This window comes from Oryctolagus cuniculus, chromosome 12 (assembly GCF_051225735.1).
Source record: "Oryctolagus cuniculus isolate XC-2025 breed Fujian yellow rabbit chromosome 12, ASM5122573v1, whole genome shotgun sequence".
NCBI classification, from domain to species: domain Eukaryota; kingdom Metazoa; phylum Chordata; class Mammalia; order Lagomorpha; family Leporidae; genus Oryctolagus; species Oryctolagus cuniculus.
The window spans coordinates 2,640,234-2,660,652 of NC_142878.1; the positions used below are offsets into that span (position 1 = coordinate 2,640,234).

At 60.8% G+C, this 20,419-nt stretch overlaps 2 long non-coding RNA genes across 7 annotated transcripts; one reads left to right on the forward strand and one right to left on the reverse strand.

Annotated features, from left to right (window-relative positions):
- Window positions 1-6,026: 6,026 nt before the first annotated feature.
- On the forward strand, window positions 6,027-9,447 carry LOC149122909 (uncharacterized). Of its 2 annotated transcripts, XR_016218649.1 has the most exons (4): window positions 6,027-6,271; window positions 6,964-7,025; window positions 7,789-8,599; window positions 9,316-9,447. It is a non-coding gene; the product is annotated as an uncharacterized LOC149122909 (long non-coding RNA). The 2 variants fall into 2 exon arrangements; XR_016218648.1 differs by having other exon boundaries at window positions 6,964-8,599.
- A 51-nt stretch (window positions 9,448-9,498) lies between these two features.
- Window positions 9,499-19,112, reverse strand: LOC149122910 (uncharacterized). 5 transcript variants are annotated; one of them, XR_016218644.1, is made up of 4 exons: window positions 18,284-18,480; window positions 16,316-16,429; window positions 11,147-11,467; window positions 10,506-10,644 (listed from the first exon to the last, which is right to left on the reverse strand). It is a non-coding gene; the product is annotated as an uncharacterized LOC149122910 (long non-coding RNA). The 5 variants fall into 5 exon arrangements; XR_016218646.1 differs by lacking the exons at window positions 10,506-10,644; window positions 11,147-11,467 and adding an exon at window positions 9,499-9,669; XR_016218645.1 differs by lacking the exon at window positions 11,147-11,467.
- Window positions 19,113-20,419: the final 1,307 nt, after the last annotated feature.

Genomic DNA, 20,419 nt, shown 5'->3' on the forward strand with positions numbered 1-20,419 from the left:
TCTCTGAGCATGCGCGGCGGCTGTGCCCGCGAGGCGCATCACCCAGGCCAGGGGAGGCAGGAGACCGGGTCCCAGAGCTACTGGGCCCTGCGGGGAACAGGGAACCAGGGAACGGGCCCGCGGGAAGCCGCCTGCTGGTTCCCTGGCCTGCGGCTCTGGCAGGCCGGGGTCGGGTCGGGGTCAGGGGTGGGGGTGGGGCCACAGACAGCAGCTCAAGTCGGGGCGTCCCTGCCACGCTTGTGGGAGACCCAGGTGGAGTTCTGGCTCCTGGCTTTGGCCTGGCCCAGCTCTGGCTTGTAGGCATTTGGGGAATGAACTAAAGGATGCGATCTCTCTCTCTCTCCCTCCCTCCCTCTCTCTCTCTCAAGTTAAAGAAATAACTACATGTGAAGCGAGCCTCCCCCCAGGAAAGACTGCAAACTGGATGCTTTAAGGATTCCAGGTCTAGGCTGCAGAAGGCCTGCCCAGGAGCTCAGACCTGCCACATCGGCGCCCTCAGCCAAGACGCACGCTGGCTGGCGCAGCAGGAGGCCTCTGTCCCAGCACTGCTGGGGAGACCCAGCCACAGCAGGCCGTGCCTGCCAAGGGGCAGAAAGGCCTGGCTTCCGCAGCTTCCCGGCATCCCCCTGGCAACTGTGTCTGTGAAGACGGCGCGGGAGCCCCGTGTAGTGCTCAGAGCTCGGCGGTCTGCTCCCTCAAGGGGCAGGCAGCGTGTTCACTAGGGAGAAACACCTGGCCCAGGAACCCTGCAGGACAGCCGGCCGCCGGCCACCTTCTTTGGGAAAATCCTTGTGATGGAAGGAACTTCGAGGGACAGACGGGCTCACCCCTTCCTGGGTTTCCATCTACACTCTGCCGTAAGCCCCCCGACCCCCTCACCATCGCCCTCTGTGCTCGGCACAGGGACGGCTCTTTCTCCTGGGCTGGGACCAGAATGCAACTGGGCAATGCTGGGTCAACCACGCCGAGCGGGCTTCTGTGTGCTGCAGCCTCCCAGCGTCTGCAGAGCCATGACGGGGTGAGGCACGCAGTATTTCCCAGGAACACCGGGCCGTGGGGTCACTGCTGCTGTTTCGGGGAGGTCTGCGTGGAGCTAGCGGGCCACAGGGGCACATGGCGGGAGGCTCGGGAATCGGAGCTGAGGCTGCGCAGAGCGAGCTTGGGCCTCATCACCTGTGCAGCCACAGTCACGTGGCCTTGTTGAGGGCGGAAACGCGATCCTCCTCCCCCAGCACAGGGCGCCTGGCTGCAGAGCGGGAGCCTAGCGCGCCCTGCGCACCGCCAGGGAGAGACAAAGGAATACACGGCTCCCTCGCCTCATGCGCTCGCTGGGCTGCCCTGCCCAAGTCCACGGCCCGGCTGGCTCCACAGCGGAGCTGACTGTCTGCTCTTTCTGGAAGCCGACATCCAGCGGCTGGGCCTGAGGGCTGTGGTGTGGCATCCCCCACGCCTCTCTCCTCGGCTCCCAGATGGCCATCTTCCCCGCGTCCCCCTCCATCGCTTCCCCTCTCTGGACAGATCTCCCCTGCTTTCACTGAGACGGCTTAGGGACCCCCATGACCTCGTTGAAATAATGACGGCGGCAACAACCCTGTTTCCTAGTGAACTCACCTGCCGAGGGGCCGGGGCTTAGGGTGCCACTCAGGAATGCTGACCCGGCACAGCTCGACGCCCCCAGAGCCCAGTCTCCCCGCCCGGTTCCTGAGAGATGAGGACCAGGAAGAACGTGACTCCTACTGGGAGAGCAGAGAACTATGCTGAGGACTCCTTAGCGGTGTGGTCGATGCTGTCGTCACCCTGATATGCAAGGCAGGTCAGCGGCGGCCGTCACTGGGCCACCACCAGGTCTGGGGAAGGCTGGAGAATGAGGCGGCACCTCCCTCCGCGAAGTCCTGGGCTGACGGGCACGCCCCCAGCCAACCACGCCGGCTCGGTTAGCTGCTGTTCTGCATTGACTGTGACAGTGGGTTTTGAAACCTTGTGTTCACTGTGGAATGAATGAGCGGGACCTCACAGAGCTACCACGTTTCTGGGGAGAACCCAAACCACACTTTCTTAGCCACTTGTGAGAACTCCGAGTGTTGTCACTAAGCAGTCGCCGCGAGGTGAGCTGCTCCCAGAACCGAAGTCCCAGACCCCCAGACTCGCCCCTCCCCCACCCCGGCCCAGGAACTCCTTTTGCCCTGCCAACTCCCCCTCACCCTTCCTTCCCTTTGCTCCAGTCTCTGTGCTGCTCAATAGCGCCCCCAGCGTCTGTCTCAGGAACTGCACGCACTTGTTCTCAGGACAGCAGGCTTCCAGGAAAACTCTTAACTACAGAGATTGCTACGCATGTTTGTCCGGAGGCAGCAGAACTCCAAGAACCAGAAGCCCCAGCTGCCCATGGCTGCTCTGCCGGGCACCTGCGACACGGCTTCTTCCCCGGGCCTTGCTGCAGTCAGATGCCTCTTACACACTTCCCTGCGGTTCCGTGGGGAAGCAGAGCCTTCCGGTCAGTGCCGCCCAGCACACCGGGGGTCCTCCCTGAGTCAGCCTGTACACCCGGCAGCCTCCTGCCCCGTGGGACTCAGATTTGCCAAGTGCCTGGAGCTTCAGCCCCCGTGTCGAGCGTCAGCCCCGTCGCCCCTGCAGGTGCCAGGTTGGGACAGACGCCGACGCCCGCAGAGCCTGCCCTTCCCACGTGTGCTGCACGCATGTGGGATTTAGCGGTCTTCTCCCCCCAGCCCTCGCCCTCTTCCCTTTCCTAACTCCTGCTGGATGGGTGTTCTACTTGTGGAATAGAACATTATACAGAAACCAGGAGCGCAGTAGAGGAGCGGCACCGCTGAGCTCACAGAGGTGCAGAGGGCGTCAGGTGAAGTGAACCAATCCCCAGGAAGACGCAGCTACTGAAATGGGCTCAGAAAAAAGGGCGGCATTGGAGCAGAACTGCGACGAGAGTCGAATCAGCAGCGAAAATCACCCACAAAGAACAGCCCAAGGCCAACGTCCACGCCAGTGAGTTCCACCCCAACTCACCAGTTCTTCCGGAAAACAGACGGGAGGGAGCCCTGTCCAGCTGGCTGCACAAGGCCGCTGTGCCCCTGGCAGCGTGACCGGGGCGTGGACGTGAGGATCCCCACACAACCCTAGTCCTCAGGACCAGCAGCGCACGGAGAGGGTGAAGCCCGTGCAGCTCAGGCAGCTTAAAGTCTGAAACGCACCCACGTGACACACGGGGTCCAGAGCAGAAAGACCCACGCCACGGCAGAGAAGCGTCTGCAAGGCGCAGCAGCGCCTTTCGTCTGACAAGCGCGCGCTGAACCGGGCAAGGAGGACGGGTCCCCACCCTGCTCCCCGCAGCTACAGCACCACCGTCCTCACCTCCCGCAAATGCAGGAAGCGGGACCATGCCCCCCAGCCCCACCGCCACCGAAATCAGGAGCAAGACAAGAATGTCTGCTCGCGGCTCTGAATCCCTCATCACGCAGAGGTTCCAGCCAGGGTGATGAAGCAAGAAAATCAGACAAAGTTCACAGAGGCCGGGAGAGACGCTAAGCTATCTTTATTTGCCAATGACATAATCCACATGTGGGAACTTCTAAGGAATCCAGTTAGAACTAATAAACGTGACGTTAGTACATTAGCTGGCTATGAAAGGCTGACATACAAAAACCACGTGTACTTCCTTACTTTTTCTTTTTTTATAGATTTTTTTTTGACAGGCAGAGTGGACAGTGAGAGAGAGAGACAGAGAGAAAGGTCTTCCTTTTGCTGTTGGTTCACCCCTCAAAGGCCGCTGTGGCCGGCATACCCCGCTGATTCGAAACCAGGAGCCAGGTGCTTCTCCTGGTCTCCCATGGGGTGCAGGGCCCAAGCACTTGGGCCATCCTCCACTGCACTCTCTGGCCACAGCAGAGAGCTGGCCTGGAAGAGGGGCAACCGGGACAGAATCCAGCGTCCCAACCGGGACTAGAACCTGGTGTGCCGGCGCCGCAGGGCGGAGAATTAGCCTAGTGAGCCGCGGCACCGGCCTCCTTAGTTTTTCAAAAAAACAACAGGGAAATAAAATTTAAAAAGCAGTTCCATTCATTACAGCATCTGGAACACTTAGGCGTGTGTTCAGCAAGAGGGGGTACGGCTCTCACTGAACACTGCAAATGTTGCCGGAAACATAAAGACCCGGAGAAACGTTCACGCTTCAGGTACTCATTGCTAAAGACGCAACACTGGCTAACACCATCTACAGATCCCGTGAGATGCCTAGCACAGTTCTCCCTGCGTGTCTGGGAAGTTGGATGATGTTATGATCCAAGTACCACGGGAAGCGAGGGGAACTGGAATATCCAGAATAACTGTGAAAAAGAAGAATGAAGCTGACGGATTGCAGGACAGCAGTCATGAGAACAGGGCGGAGCCAGGGAGAGGAGAGAACACAGAAATCCGTACCCCCGAACTGAGTGGTCCGGCACATCCTGAGGCGTCTTCTCCAGCAACGTGCGGCATGGGCACCAAGAAGGTCCATGGGCAGTGGGGTGGCAGAGGGATAACGTTTTCAAAAATTGGTTCTGGGACAACTCCACATCCAAGCTAAAGAATGGAGTGAGTTAGGGGCCGGCACTGTGGTGTAGCGGGTAAAGCTGCCACCTGCAGTGCCAGCGTCCCATACAGGCTCCTGTTAGTGTTCCAGCTGCTCCACTTCCATTCCAGCTCCCTGCTGTGGTCTGGGAAAGCAGCAGAGAATGGCCCGGGTGCTGGGGCCCCTGCACCCACATGGGAGACCTGGAAGAAGCTCCTGGCTCCTGGCTTCAGATCGGCCCAGCTCTGGCTGTTGCGGCCAACTGGGGAGTGAACCAGCAGATGGAAGACCTCTCTCTCTCTGCCTCTCCTTCTCTCTGTAACTCTGCCCCTCAAGTAAATAAATAAAATATTAAAAAATAAAAAAGAATGGAGTCAGATCTCTGCCCACTGCACAAAAAAAATTAACTCATAAAGGATCAAAAGCCCAAACATAAAAGCTGAAAATTATAAAACTCAGAAGAAAACATAGGCATAAATATTCATGACCTTAAGTTAACAATGTTTTCTTAGAGATGACACCAAAATACAAATAGCAAAGAAAAAACACAGGTAAGTTAGACTTCATACGAATGTTTTTTTTTCTTCCTTCAAACAAGGACATTAAGCAAGTGCAATTACAATTCTCAGAACCGGAGAAAATATTTGCAAACCGTGGATCTGCTCAGGGACTCCGATCAGTCACATACTCCGTACTCGGAGTCACACATACACCCACGGATGCTTGAATGGGGGTGGGAAAGAGCAATTGAAAGACACATTTAATAAGCATGTGAGGCCGGCGCTGTGGCTCACTAGGCTAATCCTCCGCCTGTGGCGCCAGCACACCGGGTTCTAGTCCCGGTCGGGGAGCCAGATTCTGTCCCAGTTGCCCCTCTTCCAGGCCAGCTCTCTGCTGTGGCCCGGGAGTGCAGTGGAGGATGGCCCAAGTGCTTGGGCCCTGCACCCCATGGGAGACCAGGAGAAGCACCTGGCTCCTGCCATCGGATCAGCGCAGTGTGCCAGCCGTGGCGGCCATTGGAGGGTGAACCAACGGCAAAGGAAGACCTTTCTCTCTGTCTCTCTCTCTTTCCCTGTCCACTCTGCCTGTCAAAAAAAAAAATTTACACAAGTTGTGGAGTAGTGCAGAGTCCCAAACGCCCCACACCCAGTTCCCCTGTTACGTGACTGCATGTGACAGCCTGGTGTGATGTCACAGGGGCTGGACCCCCCCAGTCCATGCAAACTCCCCTAATCCCCTCAGCCCCAGCTTCTGACAACCACCATTGCCTACCATGGGGGTGAGGGTCTTATTTTTTTTAATAATAAATCGAATTTTGCTCTTAAAAACTAAAGTAGAAAAGCATTGTAAAAATAATGACTTTGATCTTGGTCTTAATCTGCTCATGGTTCCACCGGAAAAATTACAGTCGAAGTGTTGGGGGGAGTAACTCAGTGTCTGATGGGGCCCCCCACGCAGGAGAGGGGATGGAATCGGGGTCCCCCACACGGGGAGAGGGGATGCAGCCGCCTGCCAGGGTCGCGGATTCGTGTCTCCATGGTAACTGGTTCTAATCCCAGCACCGTTGCCCTGGAAACCGTCAGCCAAGATTTCGGGGCAGATGGCGGCGAAGCTGCGCGGCCCACAGGAGCCCGCCATGGGAGCCTCACTCCGGGTTGGTCTCCTCCCCACGTTCCGGTCACGGACGCGGCTGACACGGCCCGGAGACACCAGGTGCTCAGCTCTCGGGAAACATGGGGAAGGGGGCTCCTCTTCAGGCCTCGCGCCAATGCTCGGCAAAGCTCCAGGAGGGTGCCCCCTCCTGCCGGGGCCCAGGCCCCTGGGTGCCCGCGGGGCAGGTGCGGCTCCCACAGGCCAGCCCAGCACCTAAGGCACCTGCACTCCCTTGTGTTGGGTCAGCCATGTCCCTCCCAGGGGGGCGGAGGCCCTGGGCGGGGGCCTTCAGGAAGACCTGCTGCGAGTGCGGGGTCATAAGCAGCCTCTCTGGGAAGTGACCACGGAAAGCAGCGGCGTTTTGCCGAGTCTGCAGGCACATTGCCAGAACCTTCCCCGGACAGAGGGGTCAAGCCTGATGTCCATGCCCCAGGCTGCCCCAAGGCAGGGCAGACCCCAGCGCACATTGCCTGGAGAGTCTGGGCCGTGCACACACTTCCCAGAGGAAGAGGCTGGGCTCCCCCTGGGGCTTCCTTCTGGTGGTAGGGTCCCCGCACCCCAGGTTCCAGCTGGCCGCGCTGAGGGCAGCAGAGTTCCTGCCCTGGATCTCAGGGAGCTGGCCCCTGCAGGTCACTTCCACGCAAGTCCTTTGTGGGCTCCACGCATGCCCAGAGGCAGCGTGAAGGACAGGAAACTGGAAGCTGCCACCCGTCTGCTCACACTCGTGTTCCAAGCGGTTTCTCTCTCAACAGCTGCAGAGGGGCCGGCGCCAACTTCTAGAACCTTCTGAAGCACAGTGCGCCTTCTGGGAAAGGTGTGTGTTTGGGGCAGACAAGGCTGTCCTTTTCAGGGACAGGAGGTAGGATTCCATTCTTGCGTGCGTCCGTTGCATTTCTGGCGTGGCTCTGTGTCGCTCGCTGTGAGCCCATCGTAGAAGAACCCTGTGGCATAACCTCCTAGCGTATTTGATGTTGCGGGGTTGACACAGGTGACTCCATCTTGGTCCTGGCAATTCTCCCATTCCTTCACGCCACAGTGGCCAACAGTGTCACTGCCACAGCCAAGAGAGCTCTGAGTTGGAAGGTCACGGTTGCCTGGGAGAAAACCGTCCCTGGGGGACCTGTGCCAGGTGTCAGTCTTCAGATGCTTGCAATGTGGGTCCTGGCAGACTCCGAATCCGCTCTGACACCCTGCTCCAATCCCTGAAACCCACCGCCTCCCAGACGCCCGGTGTCAGGAGGCGATGACGGAGTGGTTTGTTGCCCACAGACCGTCAGTGCAGCCACGCACCTCACGTTCTCGGGGCTCCGGGACCTTCCTCGTTCCCCCCACTTCTCTGCTGGCGGCAGTGCCTGGCGTCGTCACGGAGACGGCACAGGTGCCTGCAGCCTCCGCTGTCAACCCCACTTGGAGGCCAAGGCGATTAGTTGTTCCAATGCTTCCTTTCCAAGCTCATTCCAGGAGCGTTCAGAATTCTTTCATCTTCCCCAAAGAAGCTGTTAAAACCCTTGTCATATTCCTGGAACCCCTCTCCCCCTGGGCTCAGCCTGCCACTGAAATCCTGTTTTTTTCTTAAGCCTGACGGTGCCACCTCGGGGTCTGGATGGAGTCCAGAGCCAGGCGCTCGAAAGTTGGTCAGACGAATTCAGCTGAGAGACTTTTCCTTTGCGCCTCACTGTGCGAAAGCCCTTGTCACTCAGAAGGGTGACACACGTGTCACACGGCCTCGTGGAAAACCAGAACCAGACGGCTCAGCTTCCGCCCTGCCCTCCGCCCCAGCTGTCGGGTGTTGAGCTGGACAGGTGCCAGCCCCGCTGGGGACGGGAGGCGGGGACTGGGAGCAGCTCCACACCCCGCGCTGCCCCACCCCAGGGCAGAGCGCAGGGGGAGAGGCGCCCCCTGGAGCTGAGTGACTGGGGGACCCGCCGCCCCGGGGCCTCCCTGCTGCGGCTGTGCTGCCCGGCACAGCGTCCAGTCCTCCTGCCTCAGCTGCGGAGCGCCCGGCCCCGACTGGACTCCCTCGGGCCTATCCGTGACTTCACCTGAGAGGCTCACTCCCGACCCCGTGACTGGGAAACGCCGGGGGCAGGGATGTGAGTCTGCGTGGGAGCTCCGACCCTCAGGAGGCTTTGCCCCGCCCCGCCCCGCCCCCCACTCCCGGCTGTTGAGGGCCCAGGGAATTTCGAGGCACCTGACTGGGGTGGGCAGTCAGCCTGGGCTTCTGGGACGCACGCACTGATAGTGTTCACGTTTCTCGTGGTCACATGACACTGATCCCCGCAGGCGTGGAGCACGATGAGACGCCTAAGCAAAGGGAGTCCCGTGGGCCTTGTTCCTACTTCTTGAAATTGTGTCTCCTGACGAATCCCACGCGCCTCATGGGCACAGGTGATTTTTTTTTCTTTAAAGATTCCATTCATTTACTTGAGAGGCAGAGTTACAGAGAGAGGGAGAGAGGGAGAGAGGGAGAGAGGGAGAGAGGGAGAGAGGGAGAGAGGGAGAGAGGGAGAGAGGGAGAGAGGGAGAGAGGGAGAGGGGGAGGGGGAGGGGGAGGAAGGTTTTCCATCCGCTGGTTCGCTCCCCAGATGGCCGAAATGACAGCCAGAGTGGGGGAACAGGCAGAGGTGGGGGACAGCCAGAGTGGGGGGACAGGCAGAGGCAGGGGACAGCCAGAGTGGGGGGACAGCCAGAGTGGGGGGACAGGCAAAGGCGGGGGACAGCCAGAGTGGGGGGACAGGCAGAGGCGGGGGACAGCCAGAGTGGGGGGACAGCCAGAGTGGGGGGACAGCAAGAGTGGGGGGGAAGCCAGAGCGGGGAGGAGGGAGGACAGCCAGAGCGGAGTGGGGGGACAGCCAGAGTGGGGGACAGCCAGAACCAGGGGTATAGCCAGAGCCGGGGGGACAGCCAGAGGCAGGGGGACAGCCAGAACCAGGGGTACAGCCAGAGCCGGGGGGACAGCCAGAGTGGGGGGGGACAGCCAGAGCCGGGCAGCGATGGGGGAGAGGGAGCGAAGTCGTGCCCAGCTTGCTGCTGCCAGCGCCGGCTCAGGGTCACAGCGGAAGAGCAGGAATTTCAAGCCGATGCCCACATCCTTCCTTGTGCAGGGAGGAAGATCCGTTCCTCTGAGGAAGCGCGGATGGCACCTGTGAACCCAGCAGGCTCCACAGGGAGCCGGGACTTAGAGCTGAGAGCCTGGGCTGCGGAGCTTCTGACCGGCCTATGGCGCGGGAACCGCGGAGATGGAAGAGGAGGCCGGCCCCGGGCAGAGCGGAGTCCCGGCCAGCGCGGGCGGCCTGGGCGGCCTGGGCCAGCGCCCTGCTGTGCAGACCTCCCACGTGGGCTTGGCCCTCGGACCCCGGGCACATGGCCTTGGATATGCAAAGTTCCCTTCGGTGGTTGCTGCATTTCTGATTTTCCACGAAGCGTCCGCCCGGGCATTTCACGCCAGACTGTGTCTCCTGGAAGGGTGGAATAGGACAGAATTTGGAATGTGTGGAATGCCTCAGGCCTCTCAGAAGAACGTTTCACTGGTGGAAAGCGGAGACGCAGATGTGTTAGCATCACAGGAGGAGGCCCGGGTTTGATGGACGCACGGGTTTGATGGGCCACCGGCATCTGTCTCAGAACACCTGGCTCGTTCCCAGCTGCTCCGCTCTGACCCAGCCCCTCTGAGAGGTCAGATACAGGTGAAATGACCAAGGCCAGGTGACCTTAGCCAAAATGTATAGTAGGAGCTCAGGTAGGAGGTGCTGACCCGGTGGGGGCTAAGGCTGGAGCAGGAGGCGGCGGTGTGCACCCCGCCCCCCCACCGTGCACTGCGCCCTGTGCCAAATGGGCCATTGCTTCATTGCCGTGCACTTGCCCTTCCTCGTGTGTGAAATTAAAAATTACACTGCTCTCGGCACCCCACGGGGCTGTCCTGAGGGTCAGATGAGATACCCTCCCCCAGCGAGCCCGCTGGGTGCCGCCGAGCAGGGCCAGTGTCCGAGGTCCTGACTGTGGCTGCACGGTGAAGGCCACCCTTGTTAAATCTGCAGACTCCAGCACAGGCCACCCCCAGGGCCCCTGGAGACGCCCGTGACTCCTGCTGAACGGAGCCCTGACTGCCCAGGGAGGTCTCCTGACAACTTTTTCTTTCATTTTGTAGAGAAATTCTCCTCTACCATATGCTTTTTCTTCCATGAATTCTTTTTTGTTTCTTTCTAAAAATATTTTATTTAGATGGCAGAGTTACATAGAGAGGGGGAGACACACAGAGACACACACACACAGAGGTCTTCCATCTGCTGGTTCACTCCCCAAATGGATGCAGCGGCCAGAGCTGCACCGATCCGAAACCAGGAGCCAGGAGCTTCTTCCAGGTCTCCCACGTGGGTGCAGGGGCCCAAGGACCTGGGCCATCCTCCATTGCTTTCTCGCACATTAGCAGGGAGCTGGATTGAAAGTGGAGCTTTCAAGACGGCGCCCATATGGGATGCTGGCATGGCGGCCACGGCTTACCCTGCTGCGCCATGGCGCTGGCCCCACCCGTGAATTCTGAAGGCCGCCTGCCTTTGTCTCCCGGGCACCCCAGACTTCCATGTTTTGGGGTGGCTCCATACACAGCCCGCACCCCTCCCTTGTAACCCTCACCCCTGCAGGTCTGACAGGTCTGTGGGTGCCTCTGCCTGAACCCCTCCCACCGGAGTCCCAGGAAGCCTGCAGTCCCGCCTCCTGGGGCCGCCCAGAAGGGGCTTTGAACTTCAGATCCACTTCCGCACGCTTGCGCCCTCTCCTGCCTCTCTTTCCCAAGCCGGCACAGCCCTCGCCTCGCTGCCCTGCACTGCTTGTTCTCGCCCTTTTGTTCTGGTCAGCTCTGCACCCTGCACCCTCCCGTCCTGTGGTCTCTGCTGGGTAAACCCATCACCAGGACGCAGCTGAAGACTCCGCGCGCACCCGGAGTCACTCCACGCAGACTTAATGCCAGGCTGCACGCTGACCGCTCCTCCTGGGTTAGAGCCGTGTTGCCGCCTTGACACTGGACGGCCATGGAATGTTTGGTCTCTGAGAACTTCTACAAGGGCGATGCCGCCATCCAGCTGCGACAGTGAGTGCTCCTGGGCGACGTGCTGGTGTCACAATCCAGCCTCGCAGGAGTTCCCTGACCCTGCGGCCTGGGGCGCATTGCAATTCCGAGGACAGGAGTGGCTGCTGCTCCACGTCGGGACTCCACACTTCCTCCCGGCTTTGCTCAGCACTGCACCCTTGCTCCAGGCACTGAGGGTAACGGAAAACCAAAGGACACCCAGAGATGAGGACCCGGAGAGGGAGGGAGAGGGAGAGAGGAGGAGGGAGGAGGGAGAGGGAGAGAGGAGAGAGGGAGGGAGGAGGGAGAGAGAGGGAGGAGAGAGGGAGAGAGGAGGGAGAGAGGAGGGAGAGAGACGGAGGAGAGAGGGAGGGAGAGAGACGGAGGAGAGAGGGAGGGAGGAGGGAGAGAGAGGGAGGAGAGAGGGAGGAGAGAGGGAGGAGAGAGGGAGGAGAGAGGGAGGGAGGAGGGAGAGACAGGGAGGAGAGAGGGAGGGAGGAGGGAGGGAGGAGGGAGAGAGGGAGGAGGGAGGGAGGAGGGAGAGACAGGGAGGAGGGAGGGAGGAGGGAGGGAGGAGGGAGGGAGACGGAGGAGAGAGGGAGGGAGGAGGGAGAGAGGGAGGAGAGAGGGAGGAGGGAGGGAGGAGGGAGAGACAGGGAGGAGAGAGGGAGGGAGGAGGGAGGGAGACGGAGGAGAGAGGGAGGGAGGGAGGGAGGAGGGAGAGAGACGGAGGAGAGAGGGAGGGAGGAGGGAGGGAGGAGGGAAAGAGGGAGGAGAGAGGGAGGGAGGAGGGAGGGAGGGAAGAGGGAGGGAGGGAGGGAGAGGGAGGGAGGAGGGAGAGGGAGGGAGGAGGGAAGAGGGAGGGAGGGAGGAGGGAGAGGGAGGGAAGAGGGAGATGGAGGGAGCAGAGAGGGAAGAGTGAGAGGGAGGGAGGAGGGAGAGAGAGGGAGGAGGGAGAGAGAGGGAGGAGGGAGAGAGAGGGAGGAGGGAGAGAGAGGGAGGAGAGGAGAGGGAGGGAGGAGAGAGGGAGGGAGGGGCGCTGGTTGGAGTCCCAGCTGCTCCACTCTGATCCAGCTCCCTGCTAATGCTCCTGGGAAAGCAGCAGAGGGTGGCCCAAGCCCTTGAGCCCCTGCACCCGTGTGGGAGCCCTGGAAGAAGCTCCTGGCTCCTGGCTTCCACCTGGCCCAGCCCCAGCCATGTGGTCACTTGGTGAGTGACCCAGCAGATGGAAGATCCCTCTCTCCTCCTCTCTATGTAACTCTTCCTAACAAATAAATACAATCTTTTGTAAGGTTTCATTTCTTATATTCAGAGTGGAGTCGATGAAGGAAAATGTGAATGAACCAATAAATAACTGAGACCAAGCCACGACCTACCTTCCCACTGCCTTAAATGACCACTAGATTGTGCAGGGTTTGATCAGAATAGGAGAACCACGGCGAATGAGAGACTCGGCTACAGCCCAGCCGTGAACGCTGGTTAATAAGCCGTCCTGGTGAAGCTTGGCTCCTACAGCGGGGTCTGCACCGGGGCCGGTGGTGCAGTTCCCGGGAGGAAGCCATGGGCATGGGGGGGGGACAGGGGGGGACACAGGCCGGCTGGAGCCGTTGGGTGCTGGGACTCAGCTCTGCTCAGCCTCGCGGACACGAGTCTCGCTGAGCTTCCACACGCGGCTGTGTGCACACCTTGGCCCCGATTCCCAGCCGTGGTCCAGGCTGTCTGAAGGAGCTGGAGGAGCTGCCGGCTCAGCTGCTACCCCCCCCCCCCCGCCGCCCCAGCAAGATCCTGAGCGGCGTGGCCCCCGCTGACCCCACAGCAACCTTCTCACCGCCCTCCTGAGCAGGACTCACGGAGCGTGGGAGGCGGCTCTGGGAATGCGGCTCAGGCTCAGCCGCGTCCACAGCCGCCACAAGGAGCGGCTGCCCTGTGCGCCCAGGCCCCGTGCGCGGTCTGGCCCATTCCATGAGGAGGAGGCAGGCAGAAGCAGCTGAGAGTGAAATCGCAGGGTTGGTGGCCCTGTTGGCCCCACGCAGCACCTGCAGCAGCGTCCACACGGCCGTGGGCACGTGGTGTGGGCGCCTCGTGCTCCCCTGAGCCTTGACCTTGGGCATGGCTGTGACACTCCTGCTTTCAAGCGGTTTGTTACACAATGGTGCATGGATGCAACTACGCCCTCCAGGACAGAGGCCAGGACAGAAGGGACTGGTCCACCGGTGTGGGGAGCAACTCGGACTAGACTAAGTTACTGGAATTAAGACTTATTCTATGCATCTGCTCTCCCACAATATGGCGCTGGGAGAGAAGAAAACAGCTTCTACACAGCTGCCTCCAGTTCAGCCAATAAACAGCAGGACCTGCTCCTGATTGGAGGAGAGCAGCGTACTCGGGGTGTGGGCAGCCGAGTTGGGATTGGCGGAGGAGGACTATAAAGGAGGAGAGAGAGAACATGCACCAGGAACATCTAAGGGGAACATCTAAGGGGAACACCTGTGCAGCCCCCGAGAGAGCCGGCTGGCGGTGTGCCACTCCCCTGCGGAAGTGGGGAAAGTGGCCAGGGGGAACCGCCCTTCCACGGAGGTGGAAGGGACAGTAGCCAACCCGGGAAGAACCAGCAGCAAACCCGGGAAGGGCCGAGCAGACGAAAGAACAGCGCAGGGTCCTGTGTCGTTCCTCCACGAAGAGGGGGAGCGACACACCGGCCCCTGCCACCTCCAGAGATGGCGCCCCAGCCCCTTCCTGTTGCGTCTTAGGCACCAGAGTCCCCACCACCTGGAACAGTCTCTGTTCACACCGAGTGCCCACCGCCTGGAACAGTCTCTCTGCTCCCCTTGCTGGCTCCTACCCCTTCGGCACAGGCCACCACGAGCATCCCATCTCCTGCACGGATTCCCAGCCCCTGACCCACTCTTGGGCAGAACCAGGCCTTGTGTGGGCGCCGTCTGGGCTGGGTCACAGCCTCCTCCATTAAACAAGGACCCCGGGCAGGCAGAGCCGGCGTCTCCCTCACCTCTCATCGTCTGCCTTTAGCCCAGGAGCCGGGCCCTCTTGCGAGAGGGGAGCAGTGGACGGCAGCCGTTGAGAGTCAGTTGCTGAGATACTTTCCAAGTGGACAAAGCACTCTGTCTCTGCAGCTGCCTTTGTCATGGGAAAAGATGGCTGCCAGGTGTTGTTACAGCCCAGGAGGGACCAAGAGGGGGGCTCTTCAGTTCTCCTTGGGAGGGGTCTGCTAAGAGAGCGCCTGCAGCCTAATCCATGCCCACGAGAGGCAGAGGGACTGGACGCCTGTCCACCGCAAGCCCGCGTCACGGAACGCGTAACCTCGCCACGGCGCTCCCTGGCTGTCCCAGCCTCCTCTCTCGAGTGTCCTGTTTCCCACCTTTCAGGAATCCCATCACGCCTCCCAAACACAGCTCCATGGCCGCCCCACCCTGGAGCAGGCAGAGGCAAGGCCTTGTCCTCCTTAAGCTGCCCTTAGAGGGGCTGACACAATGTCATGGTGGCAGCCGCAAAGCCTACTCTCCGGCTCATACTGGGTGTGTGGCCGGTGCTGCCAGCATTGCTCCCAGGCCCCCGCCCGCATTCCGGCCTGATCACCCCCCACCCACTCCCCAGGGCGGCTCACACTGTTTCCAGGGTGCAGTCCCCGGGGCTCCCTCCAGGCCCATCTCCACTTGGTATCCAGGGGGGCACTGCCAGTAGGGGGCGCTGGAGGGACGAGGCCCCTCCCTCAGACAACAGTGGGATCTGTTTTTTTCAAATCCTTGAGGAAGCAGCAATGGCTGTCCCCAGCCCCCAAAGACCCCAGCTGCAGCCCAGCGCTGACTCCTGGGAGGCTTCAAGGTCAGAATGTGCCACCTGCCCCCTTTGCTCCTCCAACCCGGCCATGCCTCAAAACCACAGACTTGCTCTGAGTTCTCGACAAGACCACTTCCTGTCCAGACGACAGCCCCTGGGCTCAAATCCTCCTGCCTCCCGCGTGGACCCTGATGGACTCAGACCGGAGGCTGAAATCATGTCCGCCGCCCGCTGCCTGCTGCCCGCACTGTGGACGTCAGGGGGTGCAGAGGCCCCTCGTAGGCCCTGGCAGGCTCCACGCTCACTCTGGGACGGTCCTGCTTCTGCTGCAGGACGTGGCTTCTGGTGAGGGCTCCCTTCCCGGTGTAGACGCCGTCTGCTCGCTGTGCACTCCGACGGGGAGAGGGAGGCAGCATCACCTGCAGGGCCAGTCCCACCTGGGGCTGTGCCTCCTGTCCCCGGGGACCCCCGATCGCCTCCCATGGGCTCCATTTCCCAAGCCACCACCTTTGGGGTTAGGGCCTCAGTGTGTGAGTTGTGGGGCACAGTTCAGTCCCTCATGCTTGGTCACCACTCCTGCCCCGGCTCTGGCCGTGGAGGCCCCAGGCCCAGTGCCGCAGCCACCCTGAAACCACAGTTCACAGCCCGGACATCTGCCTGCCTTCACCCCCTCGTTCTAACAAGGGATTCTCAGGGGAGGCGGGAGGCCAGGTCCCGTTCTGCGACTTCTGCCCATTTCTGTGGGGCCTCGACAGCTCCCCCTGTGGCCGATCTCACAGACTGCACAATAGGGCAGAGGCCCAGGGCAGCTGCCAGTGAGCACCGTGGTCATCCGTTTAGACATCAGCTACAGAGGTAGCTCAACAGCTGGATCCGGGAAATGTCATAAAATAACAAAAATGGGATGAGTCCTGCATACCTGTTTCTTGGTTTTTAAGATAATTCATTTAATTTTCTTAAAGTTTGGGTGCAGGAGGCGGAGCAGGAGCAGGAGCAGGTGGACTTGTGTGTCCAGGACCGACCGCACCCGCTGGCCCTCCCTCACCCCCCCCCCCACGCCTCCGCAGCAGGACGGTGCCTCCGTTTCCTTGAGGCTGGGGATTTGGGAAATAAACACTGAGCAGGCCCTTCGTCCTGGTTTCCGCCTGCCCTCCCCGAGTCACCCATGCCAGGACCCCGTGCTGAAGGAAACACCGCGCTGATATTTCTGACGTCCTCTGCGGTTCTCAGGTGGGACACGTTACCTGATAGCATTGCTGCCGGAATCCACTTCAATTCCTGCCACGCACGGCGGCCCCGGCCCCGATTCCTCACTGGTCAGGTTGTTCCCGAAGTCCATAATTGTATTGATTCTGTCTCTGAGTTAGAAAAAAACACACAGCAGCTTGAGCAAAATCATAAAGTGGGAAAACTTGGACCAGAGCCAGCACTGGAATAAGACGTCGGGTCGTGGCCTTCAGTTCATCCCAGGAGCACACCGGCTGCTGCCACGGCGAGCTAGTCCAGGTCTATTAATAACCAGAGTTGCCACACGCCTGCACCTGCCGACGACACAGAGCGAAGTGCTGCTGCACACCCATCTTCCAGAGACGCACACGGAGGCACCTGACCTGCCTCGGGTCACACGGGAGCTACGAGACACAGGCGCTGGGGGTCACACGGGAGCTAAGAGACACAGGTGCTGGAGGTCACACGTGAGCTACGAGACACAGGCACTGGGGGTCACACGGGAGCTACGAGACACAGGCGCTGGGGGTCACACGGGAGCTAAGAGACACAGGCGCTGGGGGTCACACGGGAGCTATGAGACACAGGCACTGGGGGTCACACGGGAGCTACGAGACACAGGCGCTGGGGGTCACACGGGAGCTATGAGACACAGGCACTGGGGGTCACACGGGAGCTACGAGACACAGGCGCTGGGGGTCACACGGGAGCTATGAGACACAGGCACTGGGGGTCACACGGGAGCTACGAGACACAGGTGCTGGAGGTCACACGTGAGCTATGAGACACAGGCACTGGGGGTCACACGGGAGCTACGAGACACAGGTGCTGGAGGTCACACGTGAGCTATGAGACACAGGCACTGGGGGTCACACGTGAGCTATGTGACACAGGCACTGGAGGTCACACGTGAGCTACGAGACACAGGCACTGGGGGTCACACGTGAGCTATGAGACACAGGCGCTGGGGGTCACACGTGAGCTACGAGACACAGGCACTGGGGGTCACATGGGAGCTACGAGACACAGGCGCTGGACCCTCCCAGTCTGTTCACGGCCTCTTCTCTTAGCAGCTGTGCAATGCAGACCTGTTGAGACTGAGCCACCCACCTACCCCTCGCCGCTAGGAAGGTTCTGGAAGTGGGAGCCTCAAGGGTCTCCCTGCCACCCCGCTCCACTTGTCTTTTCAGGTCTGACTGCTGGCCCCTGAGCTGGAAGGCGCCGTCTTTAGTCAGCAAACGGAACGTGCCGTCAGCTGCTGCCAATCTTGCCCGACCTGTGCTTCCCTGGACGGCGTCTCCACCGGAGCCTTGGGCTGCCCCAGGGTGCCCCCAGGGGCCACGTCCCACAGGCCAGTGCCGAACTCCCCACACAGCGTGGTCGGCCCCCGTGCTGCTCACATGCCCCCCGCCACTCCCACGGCTCCTCTGAGTAGCAGCTTTCATTTCTGTCTTGTTCACCAATGGGGAAACTGAGGCTCGGAGATGGTGACAGGCCCTGAGGACATCTCAAAGGGCTGAGCGAGACTTGGACCCCCGCACTCTGCCCTGTGCCCTGGAGCCAGGACAGGAAGGTACCCCACACCCTGGAGCCAGGACAGGGAGGTACCCCACACCCTGGAGCCAGGACAGGGAGGGGACCCCACACTCTGCCCCACACCCTGGAGCCAGGACAGGGAGGGACCCTGCGCTCTGCCCTGTGCCCTGGAGCCAGGACAGGAAGGTACCCCACACCCTGGAGCCAGGACAGGGAGGGGACCCCACACTCTGCCCCACACCCTGGAGCCAGGACAGGGAGGAGAACCCCATGCTCTGCCCTGTGCCCTGGAGCCAGGACAGGGAGGGGACCCCACACCCTGGAACCAGGACAGGGAGGGGACCCCACACTCTGCCCTGTGCCCTGGAGCCAGGACAGGGAGGGACCCCGCACTCTGCCCCGCACCCTGGAGCCAGGACGGGGCGTGTCCGGCACAGGCTCATTCTTACCTCCTGCACAGCCCCACCACTTTGTCGCCACCTCCTTGGCGCTCGCAGACCACAAGGGGGGGTGGTGCCCCTCCTGCTCCCTAACTTCTGCCTCTTCCGAGCCCCAGGCAGAGGCCCCCATGAGAGTCCTCGGCCGCCATCAGCTCTTCTCTGGGCCAGTGGTGCCGGCGAGCGTTAATTAGCTTCCCCGCCCTTCGGCTCACCTGCCTAGTCTTGATTACAGAGAGCCTGGGAACAGCTGGGCCGCCGGGGAGGCTCCGTGCCGCCAGACACCGACGTCGGGGCTTTAATTAAGGGAGTAACGGCGCCGGCGCTAACACATTTCACATCAGAGGCCTGCTCTGGACCCGGCGCTCTGCCACGTGCTTTGCTTTGACCTGGGGGAGGCGCCTGTTTCTCCCTCCACCTGCACCAGGAGAGGCCCAAGGCGAAGGTCCAGGTGCTGGAGAAAGAGCGGAGAGGGGCAGGCAGGTGCGGGGCCCGAGGTACTGGGGAAGACTGGTGGAGCGTGTCACACGTGCTTGGCACAGCGTTCACTCCGTGGGCCGTGTCGGATCCACACTGCCACCGTGTACTTACTCCAGCGGACATTTGCAGCTGCCGGCCCCGGGCCCTGAGCTTCCAAGCACGGCCTGAAACGAGACGGATCCTGCAGAGGCCAGGGGGCCACCAGACCGTGAGAGCGCGGGTGCTGTGTGCCTGGGCGAGAGCCACAGAGGAGCCCACGCACGGGTGAACTGTGTCGGTCCTTCATGGCCGGCGTGGAGAGCGGCCTCGGGCCCTAAGGGACTCTCGACCCTGAAGCCCAAAGCAACAGGGTTTGTAAAAGCAAAACCGCAGGACGGGAGGGGAATGCATGGTTACTAGGATCGGGGGAATGCATGGTTACTAGGATCGGGGGGAATCCATGGTTAGTGGGGTCAAGCTGACCTAAGGCCTATGTGAGATTGATATCAATTATAATCCTGACTGTTCCAGTTACAATCTTTACAATATCAGTTATAATCTTGACATTAATCCACATGTTGGTTTTAATCCTGTGTAGGACATAGACGAATCACGTTTTCATCGTAACCCAGGTGCAGCCTATCAAGCCGGGGCGATCACGCTCGGCGGTCTCTGTGCTCTGCCAAGTGGGATGCAGGGACTGCTGTTGTCCGGGAGGGAGTTTTAGATCACAGTTTCAGACCAGAGTCTCACCGTGGAGGGGGGGGGCTCCCCAGAATGGAGTCTCGGGTGCTCCAAAATGGAGTCCCTGCTCTCAAGGTGCTACTTCAGGGCCACGTGCTGTGAGTGCAGCCGTGTGAGCTTGGAGCTGTCAGGATGGACAGCCCAGGCCCCGGGGCTGCCCGTGGACGAAGCCCGCCGTGTGACAGACCCCAGAGCTGGTGCCTTAAACGCACACCTGGTTTCATTCAGTGCTCACAAGACCTCCCCCAGGAGAGGCGGGAAGGGAGCGAGGAGCCGGGAAGCACACCCGCTGGTCCCCCGGTCTCTGCTGTTTCCCAGCCCCCGCTGGTCCCCCAGTCTCTGCTGTTTCCCAGCCCCGTGACACGGTCACCCCCAGAGAGACCACCTCCTTACTTCTACCGGATCTGAGAGCCACACTGAAAAGGAGATCTCCCACCGGGCGGGATATCCAGAAGGAACGCCTGGCTCTGCCCACTTACTCACGGCCCAGAGAGCGAGCCAGCGAGCAGAAGGAGCAGGAGGATCTGGGGCGGGGGGTGGGGGGGTGGGTCTGCAGACCCTTCCCAGCCAGCGGGGGAAGAGACATGTGAAGCGGCACAAACTCCAAGGGACGTCCGATGACCGAGAATATCGATGGCAGCGCCAACAGGAATAGCTCCAAAGACGGGATGCGCTTCTCATTGTGCATAAAATCACAAAAGGGACTGAGATCTTTCTTTCTTTTTTTTTTTTTTTTTGACAGGCAGAGTGGACAGTGAGAGAGAGAGACAGAGAGAAAGGTCTTCCTTTACCGTTGGTTCACCCTCCAATGGCCAGCGCACCACGCTGATCCGAAGCCAGGAGCCAGGTGCTTCTCCTGGTCTCCCATGGGGTGCAGGGCCCAAGCACTTGGGCCACCCTCCACTGCACTCCCAGGCCACAGCAGAGGGCTGGCCTGGAAGAAGA